Raw genomic sequence first — 8,270 nt, forward strand, 5'->3', positions numbered from 1 at the left:
TCATGGGACTGCTGCCCCTCATAGGACCAGTCCCCCACCACCTGTTTATAAATGATAACAGCAATCCTATTAAAGTCAAATGTACTATGAAAAATTCTTCCTATTGTGTTCATGCAACACAGTTCATCTGCATATAAAAATCATGTTATATTCCATAAAAAAATAAGATGCAAAATACTGCCTGATGAGTGTGCTGTGCAAAGTCCTCAAATATCAAGACAAATATCATATATTCTTTTTTATTTTATTTTTTATTTTTTTAATATTTATTTATTTATTATGTATACAACAGTCTGCAGGCCAGAAGAGGGCACCAGGCCCCATTACAGATGGTTGTGAGCCACCATGTGGTTGCCGGGAATTGAACTCAGGACCTTTGGAAGAGCAGGCAATGCTCTTAACCACTGAGCCATCTCTCAAATATCATATATTCTTAAGATAGAAAATTGCTGACTTGTAAAAATACAGATTAACCTTCACAAGAAATATGCAACTGTAATCTAGTGTGGAAGTGTGTGTGTGTGTGTATGTGTGTGATAAAATCTAAAAATACACATACCAATGCTTTAGAAATTAACTTCATGAGACTTCATTTCCCTCTTTATAACTTTGTTATTTATTGATCGATAATGGTGATATTTTAACCCAAAATATTTAATTTTGTTTTGCTTTGCCACTTGATCTTAGCCAGAAGTCTAGAAACGATCTTCTTGCTTTTTAAAATAAAAAAAATAGATCAAAAGGTTGTTTTAAGTCTTGACTACCATTTTAAGCTTTTTGTGTCCTATGTGACATGGAAAATCAAGTGTGTGGCAGCCTTGAGACTTACTGCAGATTGTGTGTATGTGCTGTTCTGGCAATGGCAGAGAGAAAAAGGAGGGAGAGAGACAGAGAGAGAGAGAGAGAGAGAGATCCACCCAGAAATAATAGAAAAACGTCACAGAAATGGCTGTTTGATCACTCTCACCTGACTGACAAACTACGCACGTTTGGGAGGAACAAAGGCAAGTGACCTTGCCCCACCCGTACCCCAGCCCCAACAATCAGGAAATTACTAGAAAGAGCAGAGCTGTAAGTCAGCAGGGGCACAAGAGCCAGTTCTGCCAGATGCTCTCCCAGCAGCAAACCCTGCAGGCCTCTGAGGGCAGCGATGGTAAGCAAAGGAGCATCAGTGGCTGGCTAATACCAGCTCCAACCAGATGGGCCAAGGTGGTGGGGCTGCTGTCCAGGCTCGGTTCCCATCTTTTCCATCCTGATTACAGAAGCAATCAAGTTGTGTTCTGTGCTCCCTTCAAGTTCCCCTCAAAAACATGTTCCACAATGAAACTCATTCCTCTCAAATATGATAGTTTTCCACTATTCTTTTCTTTCTCCAGAGACATTCTTTGAATTTGCGCTGCCTAGTGCGCAACTTTTTCGGGCTGGAGATAAAAGTGAACTCCATTTCCCAGAATCCCTTGTTTTAGCTGCAGGAGCAGCACGTGCAGCCTGTAGAGAAGCACAAGCTGAAAGAGTGATGCCACAAATCATTGGCTTTAAAGTGCTTTGGCTCCCAGGCTTCCCAGCATTACCCAGCATGGTGCCGCAGATGCTGGGTAATGGCCTGTGTTTGTTCCAGAACTGCTTAAAAGGGAAAAAAGGAAGAAAGAAAGAAAAAAGATAAGACATTCCAGTCATTGTAGCGATTGTATGATTTCCAATTCTCTCTACTAACTATGCACAGAACCTAGACATTTTTTTCCTCCCTAAAACTGTCATCTTCTACAAGGGTATTCCATCCTGTTCAAAATATTTTGTTTTCGCAAGAATTAACGATTCACAATAATTGTAAAATATTGGATACCCTTCAGGAACAGAGGAAGAGATGGGAAATCAGAGATGTGTTTACTAACAAAAAATACATATACAACCAGTACTTATACATAAATGCACATATGCTGTGTATAAATTAAAATTTGCATTTTAGAATCTTGATAATATCCTATGACATCAACAATAGTAGCTATGATTTACTATTATTATTTATTTGAGATCCACAACATAAGCATAGTGAGATGATTATTAGTCTACCAAATCAATGTATTGGATCACAATGTATTGCTTAGCTTTACTTTTAGTGAAAAAGGTACCTAGAATCTACTATCTTGCACCTTGCCATATGGGATACAATCTGTTAACTCTGTGGTCCTCCTAACCACAACTCAGTTCTCTTTCCATTACATCTCCCCATCCCCAACTCATTCCAACCTACAGAACCACTGTCCTAACTCTGCTGCTGTGTCTTTGACTTTTTTGTCATTTAACATATAACTGAGACCATGAATTATTTTGTTTTCTGTGTCTGGCCAATTTCATTTCTTAATGTCCTTCTCATTCATTCAAGTGTCCCAAAAGGTGAAATTTCCTAAATTGTCCATTGAATAATTCCTTTAGCAAAAAGCAAATGAAGACTTACGGATCACTTGCTACAGGACCATGTGTTGGACAAGAAATTATCTTTGCTCCTAAGCAATTCATTAGGAAAACGTTGGAGGAAACTGCCTTTATTTTATTACATTATCAAAAACAACAAACAACTTTATCATACACACCTGTGAAGAGAGAATAGTTAGCCTTCCACTCTACAGAACGACAACACAGTAAAGAAGCATCATCACCTCCATTTCACAGGTAATAAAATAATGACTTCGGAAGATTCATAACTGGCTCGGTGTTAACTGACTAATAAGTGACAATGTAAAGATGTCACCCCAGGCTGTCAAAGCCAGAGAAAATACTGTGTGAGAACACAGCACAAGGAACAACTTTTAAAGCAGTTGTTATGCAGTGTGGAGTGTGTGGTGATTCATTGCTTAGTGGGAAATAAAGGCATTCCAAGGAGGGACTGAGGTCTTACTCTAGACTTGAATAGTCTCCTATGCTTAAGAATGTAGGGGTTAAAGGTAGAGAAATCAAGAGAGACAAAACATTAGTAAAGGTGAGTATACACATGGAAGCTGGTGACGAAGAGGAGGGTTCAAAGGAAGTAAAAGGGCTTGCTAAATTTCGACTAAGTTCCTTAAATATCAAAAAGCCAAAAATAGCATGCTTTCTACGCGGCTTGAATTGAATTAATATTTTATGAGCAGGAAGAATTTTGATATGTACATGTAGTGCTATTTAACTCCAAAGGGAAATACCACCATCTGACAGTTTGCTTTCCTTTAGGAACTGTTGTTAGGAAGGATCCTGGCTGGTCTTGGGCAATATGACCAAGCTAGAGTTATCTTTAAAGAGGAAACTCAATTGAGAAAATGCCTCTATCAGATTGCCTAAAGGTGAGTCAGTTGGGTATTTTCTTTTTCTTTGTTTTGTCCCTACTGTAATAGGATATTTTAATTGAATAAGCACCGTTTGGCTTATTATAACACTGGTTAATTGCTAAGTTCAGGCGAAGTTATATTTTTCTTGGTTTTCATTAAAATAGCATGAAGAGCATGTTGGCGGACACGGCCCCTATTATATAAGTCAGTATAATAGCTCCTGTGCTATGATATATTATAGTGCATTCCATTGCTACTATTTCTCTGGGGAATCCTCACAAATGAGATAGTCATCTGTTATCAGGCAAGTCCTATCCTCTTTTTACTGCCAATTATATATAACATTTTCTGGCCCTATAGAGATTACCCAGGAGGCAGAAAGCTCCCAGCTCAGTTACAGTCTTATTTCTCTATGTCTTGTAAGCAAAACGTGTGGTGTCTTGGCAATAGGTCATACAATCAAATTGTGGAGTAAAACTAAGAGGAATATTAACAATTTGCATTATTTGGGGGGCTTTGGGGCCTCCCTGATCAATGGGGAATGTTCCACACGTGGCACTGGGATGTTCACTTAAATTCCATGCTTCTGGGATGAACATTATCCACCTATGAAAGGCATGTTCATTCGAACTCTCATTTATTTTTATATTATGTTTTTAATAAGCTTAGAAGCTAACAAGTTTTTAAAGAGCTTTTTTTTTTTACATCAAACCCCTCCATTTCACTAGTTTCCAAAGCCCTCCTATTTTAGCTCTTCCCACCCCTTACTGTTATCCTGTATACTTTCAAGATGAAGCTTGTGCTAAGCTTTCACCAGAGAAGCTTCTTGTTGCGAAAGAAGAGAAATAGCACAGAAACCAATAGCTGCTCAATGTGCCAAATAGTGGAGGGCTTGGCCATTAATGCTCCATCTATATCATCCGCTGGAAGGCTCAGGAAACACGGAGAGCAGGGAACCATGAAGAATGTAAGAGTCAAAAAATGGTGAGATGTGCAGGGGAAAAAAGACATCTCTGGACAAGATGCTATAGCCAATGAACTCATGAACTATTCCCATTCCCTTAAGCCTTCTTGTCCCCGCTTGCCCTTTAATAGCTCCTTTCTATCTTTCTGGACTTTATCACCACTCAAAAGTTAAACACACTGCTGTAAAACTTCCCATGAGGGAGAACATTCAGTGCTTGTCTTTCTGAGCCAGTGTTTCTTCACTCAATATAATATTTTCAATATCAATTCAAAGATAAATCATGTGATTTAGTTGTTTCAAAGGCTTTAAACCAGCCACTATAAATATTTTTGCTTGATAATATATATATATATATATATATATATATATATGTTCTAGTTTGCTGTGATAAATAACCAAGACTAAAAAGCAGCTCTGGGTGGGGGCTACCTTATATTTCTAGTCACAGGTAATTACTAGAGAAGGAAACAAAAGCAGAAGAGACCATGGATAAATATTGTTTATTGGCCTGTTCTCCTTGGTTTGCTCAGCCTACTTTTCATACAACCCAGGACCATCAACCAAGGCATGCTACAACACACAGTGAGCTGGACCCTTTCATATCAATCATAAATCAGTCTGATCGAGGCAATTTCTCAACTACCTTCTCCCCATCAACAGAGCTCTATGCATGGCCCCATTTGCCTATACAACAAGATGCTCTAACACAGACCCTGGCTTATTTTCTTTGAATGGGTCGTTCACCTGTGTGGTAGATGCTCTCTGCAGACATTAACGTGAGACAGAATTGGGTGTACATCATACTCCTTCTCCAGGATCTCACATCTATTAGTTATGGTTTGAGTATGGCTTAATATTTGCCACAAAAGTTCATGTGTTGAAATTTAGTATCTATTAGGAGTTGTTAGAACCTTTTAAGAGGGAGGCTTCTTGGAACATTCTTAGATCACTCAGTCAGATGCTCTCAGAGGAATTAAGATCACCCTTCTGAGGCCCCTGAGCTTCCCCCAGGTCTACTTGTGATAAGAATAAGACTAACTTCTGAGAGCTCCCTGGCTCCCCACTTTGCCAATTGATCTTTCCCTGCCACGTATACATCCTTCCCTCCATTCACCACCCAAAGCCAAACCGATGCCAGTTAAATGCTTTTGAATCTCCACAAGTGTTAGTGAGTAAACCTCTTTTCATTGTAAAATTATCCTGACTCAGACATTTCATAATAGTAACAAATCAAATTAGTAATACTATGATAGGGATATTACATGGCCACCATTTTTTTTCTCTCACACCAAAACATATGCTAAAACTAAAAAATGTGTTTTTTAATCTTGGTTTTGCTGATTGTCGGGTCCGTGGGAACACAAGGCTAAGCTAAGAGAAATGTTCTGATGTAAAAGAGCCTGTGATGTGAAGGTCTATGTTGCCTATTCATAGAACTTTCTTTCCCATGATGCATTACTGCTATGCTCCAATCACCCATCGGCTCGGTGGCAGTACAGTTTCAGGAGCGGAAGTCACAGTGACTAATAGAGGTTCTAATGACTATGGCTAGACATTTTTCTCCCCCAAAGTCTAGTTGCATGCCAGGCCCTACTTTTCAAAGCATTTAGAGAAAGCAAATGCAGGGGGGTTGGGAATCTCTGTTAAACTGATGCCACCAAGACTGATGACAGAGAAAAGTCCAGACTAGACTGTGCTCAATGAGCCCTGCAGTTTGCTGTATCCTTCCTTCAGGACCTGTCTCCACATTCAGAAGAGGGCAGAAAGCCTCTGGTTCGTATCAGACAACCCACCAGACCACAGCGGTCAAAGTCAGGAAAACCATAGAGGAAGGAACTACTCCCCAATTCACCATTCCTGCGTATTTCATGGAATTGAAATGGTTGCAACTGTCCAGATGCTGCAGCCTATTGGGAACACTAAAATGGAAAACACAAATCGATTTAATTACCTTGAGGTGATTAAAGTTGGAAGAAATGGGTTCCTGATGAACCCAGCACCTTTTATGAGACGTAAACTCCAAACTCAATGTGCTGAACTCTGTGTGTGTGTGTGTGTGTGTGTGTGTGTGTGTGTGTGTGTGTGTGTGTGTAGCCCATAAATCTAATCGACTCTCTCGGTCTTAGTAAATTGTAGACAGGTTTCTTATTCATTCCACAGCCACACATTCCCGAGTTCTGCCTCACTAGCTCAGAAACTTCTCACCTGGGTGCACACATAATAACAGAACTCTAAAGATGAGCTCTCGGAGACAGAAAATCTTACGGTGTCTCCGATGCATACATAAGATTGATGGGGTCAATTGTAGAGGAGCTGCCTCTAATGACTTGAAGACTCCCATCTGTGACACAGCCTAATGCCATGGAGACCTGAGAGGAGAGTGTCAGCGGGATGAGACAGCCTCCTTATCAATATTGACAGAAGAGAAAGCTAATGGAGTGAAGGAAGGGGTGGCAGGGAAGGCCATAAAGCACTGAGGTTGAGATTAACAACGGAAGATAAAAATTACCATTCTAAATTAGATATTCAGGGATCAAGTGACTTGTAAAAATTTAACTCCTTCAAATCGATAAACATTAAGTAATCAAATAAATCCTACATTCCCTGAAGGGAGTGTTAGGTTAGTTAGCAAACAAAAGTGTTCTTGGCTGACCAGACTGGACAGTGTCCCTCCCAGTGTGTGTGGTGGGGGTGACCCATCCTTGTCTTGTAAATGCTGAGAGGCTCCAGTCCAGCTCTTATCCTCATTCTTTGCTTTGCTGATGCACCGCTGTTTCTTCCCAGGATGCGAGCTTGGGCTAGAGCCCAGCAAAATCCAACTGAGATGAAATGATAATAGGGAGTGAATGACCATAGAGATGTGTTTATGTTTCTAATTAAATTGTAAAATCTCTTCGGGGGCAACATTCCCGCACCAGTAGAACAGAAGATCAGGAAGGACTCAGATAAAGAATACATTAGAATGAAAACAACACTGCATTTGCCACCTCCTTTAATACTCTGAGGTAGAAAATCCAATGTGCTAAAGAATCAGGACTTATTTCTTCTTTTTTAAATTAATTAGCTGAAAGAATGGTTGGAGTGGGGGCAGACGTTGGGAGGATGAAGTTGGAGGACGACTGCAGATCTGCAGCCAGCCTGGGCCACAACGTCCACATCAACTAGTGTTACATGGTGAGACCTTGGAAAAAGAGTAAATTCCCGAGCTGACAGGAAATACAGCCTTGAGTTTTCTTTATTTTTTCCCCCTTTTTAAACTGTACTACATAAAGCTACATTCACCGTTTAATCACACCTAAGGAAACACACCTGCAAATTGTTCAGATTCTTCAGAATGGAGTACCTGGGGTAATGGTTATCTAGAAGAAGTGCTTATTGTCAGGGTGGGTGAGTGGGGGTGTCTGGGGATCTTAGGGAGAACAGTGACGGCGTGAATCTGCCTTCAGGTCTGTCATTCTCAGTACCAATTGCTCTAATGATGGATGGGATAAATGCACAGATATTAAATGGGAGATGATAACTCAATAGGAATTCTAAGCATGTAGTAAGCAATCATCACACTTGCGGAGAAGGAAGACACTTTTTGGCATCCTCTGAGATTTACTAATATTTAAACTCGCTATTAAGCATCATGATCAGAATGTTTTCTATTCATCACAATTAAGCTGGCCTGCAAATGTGCGTTTTTACAACAGCTAGAGGTATGCTAATGTTTGCCTTAATAAACCACAAACTACTGTATTTTCAAAGCTTCTGCTTTGAAATCACCTGACGCAGTGATTATACCTCATTCGTAAGAAAGTAATCATCGCCTGGTGGTGGTGCATGCCCTTAATCCTAGCAGAGGCAGGCGGATCACTGTGAGTTCGAGGCTAGCCTGGTCTACAAGAGCTAGTTCCAAGACAGCAGGACAGGCTTCAAAACTACAGAGAAACCCTGTCGAAAGAAAGAAAGAAAGAAAGAAAGAAAGAAAGAAAGAAAGAAAGAAAGAAAGAAAGAAA

This window comes from Alexandromys fortis, unplaced genomic scaffold (assembly GCF_014885135.2).
Source record: "Alexandromys fortis isolate MF-2015 unplaced genomic scaffold, M_Fortis_MF-2015_v1.1 scaffold_116, whole genome shotgun sequence".
NCBI classification, from domain to species: domain Eukaryota; kingdom Metazoa; phylum Chordata; class Mammalia; order Rodentia; family Cricetidae; genus Alexandromys; species Alexandromys fortis.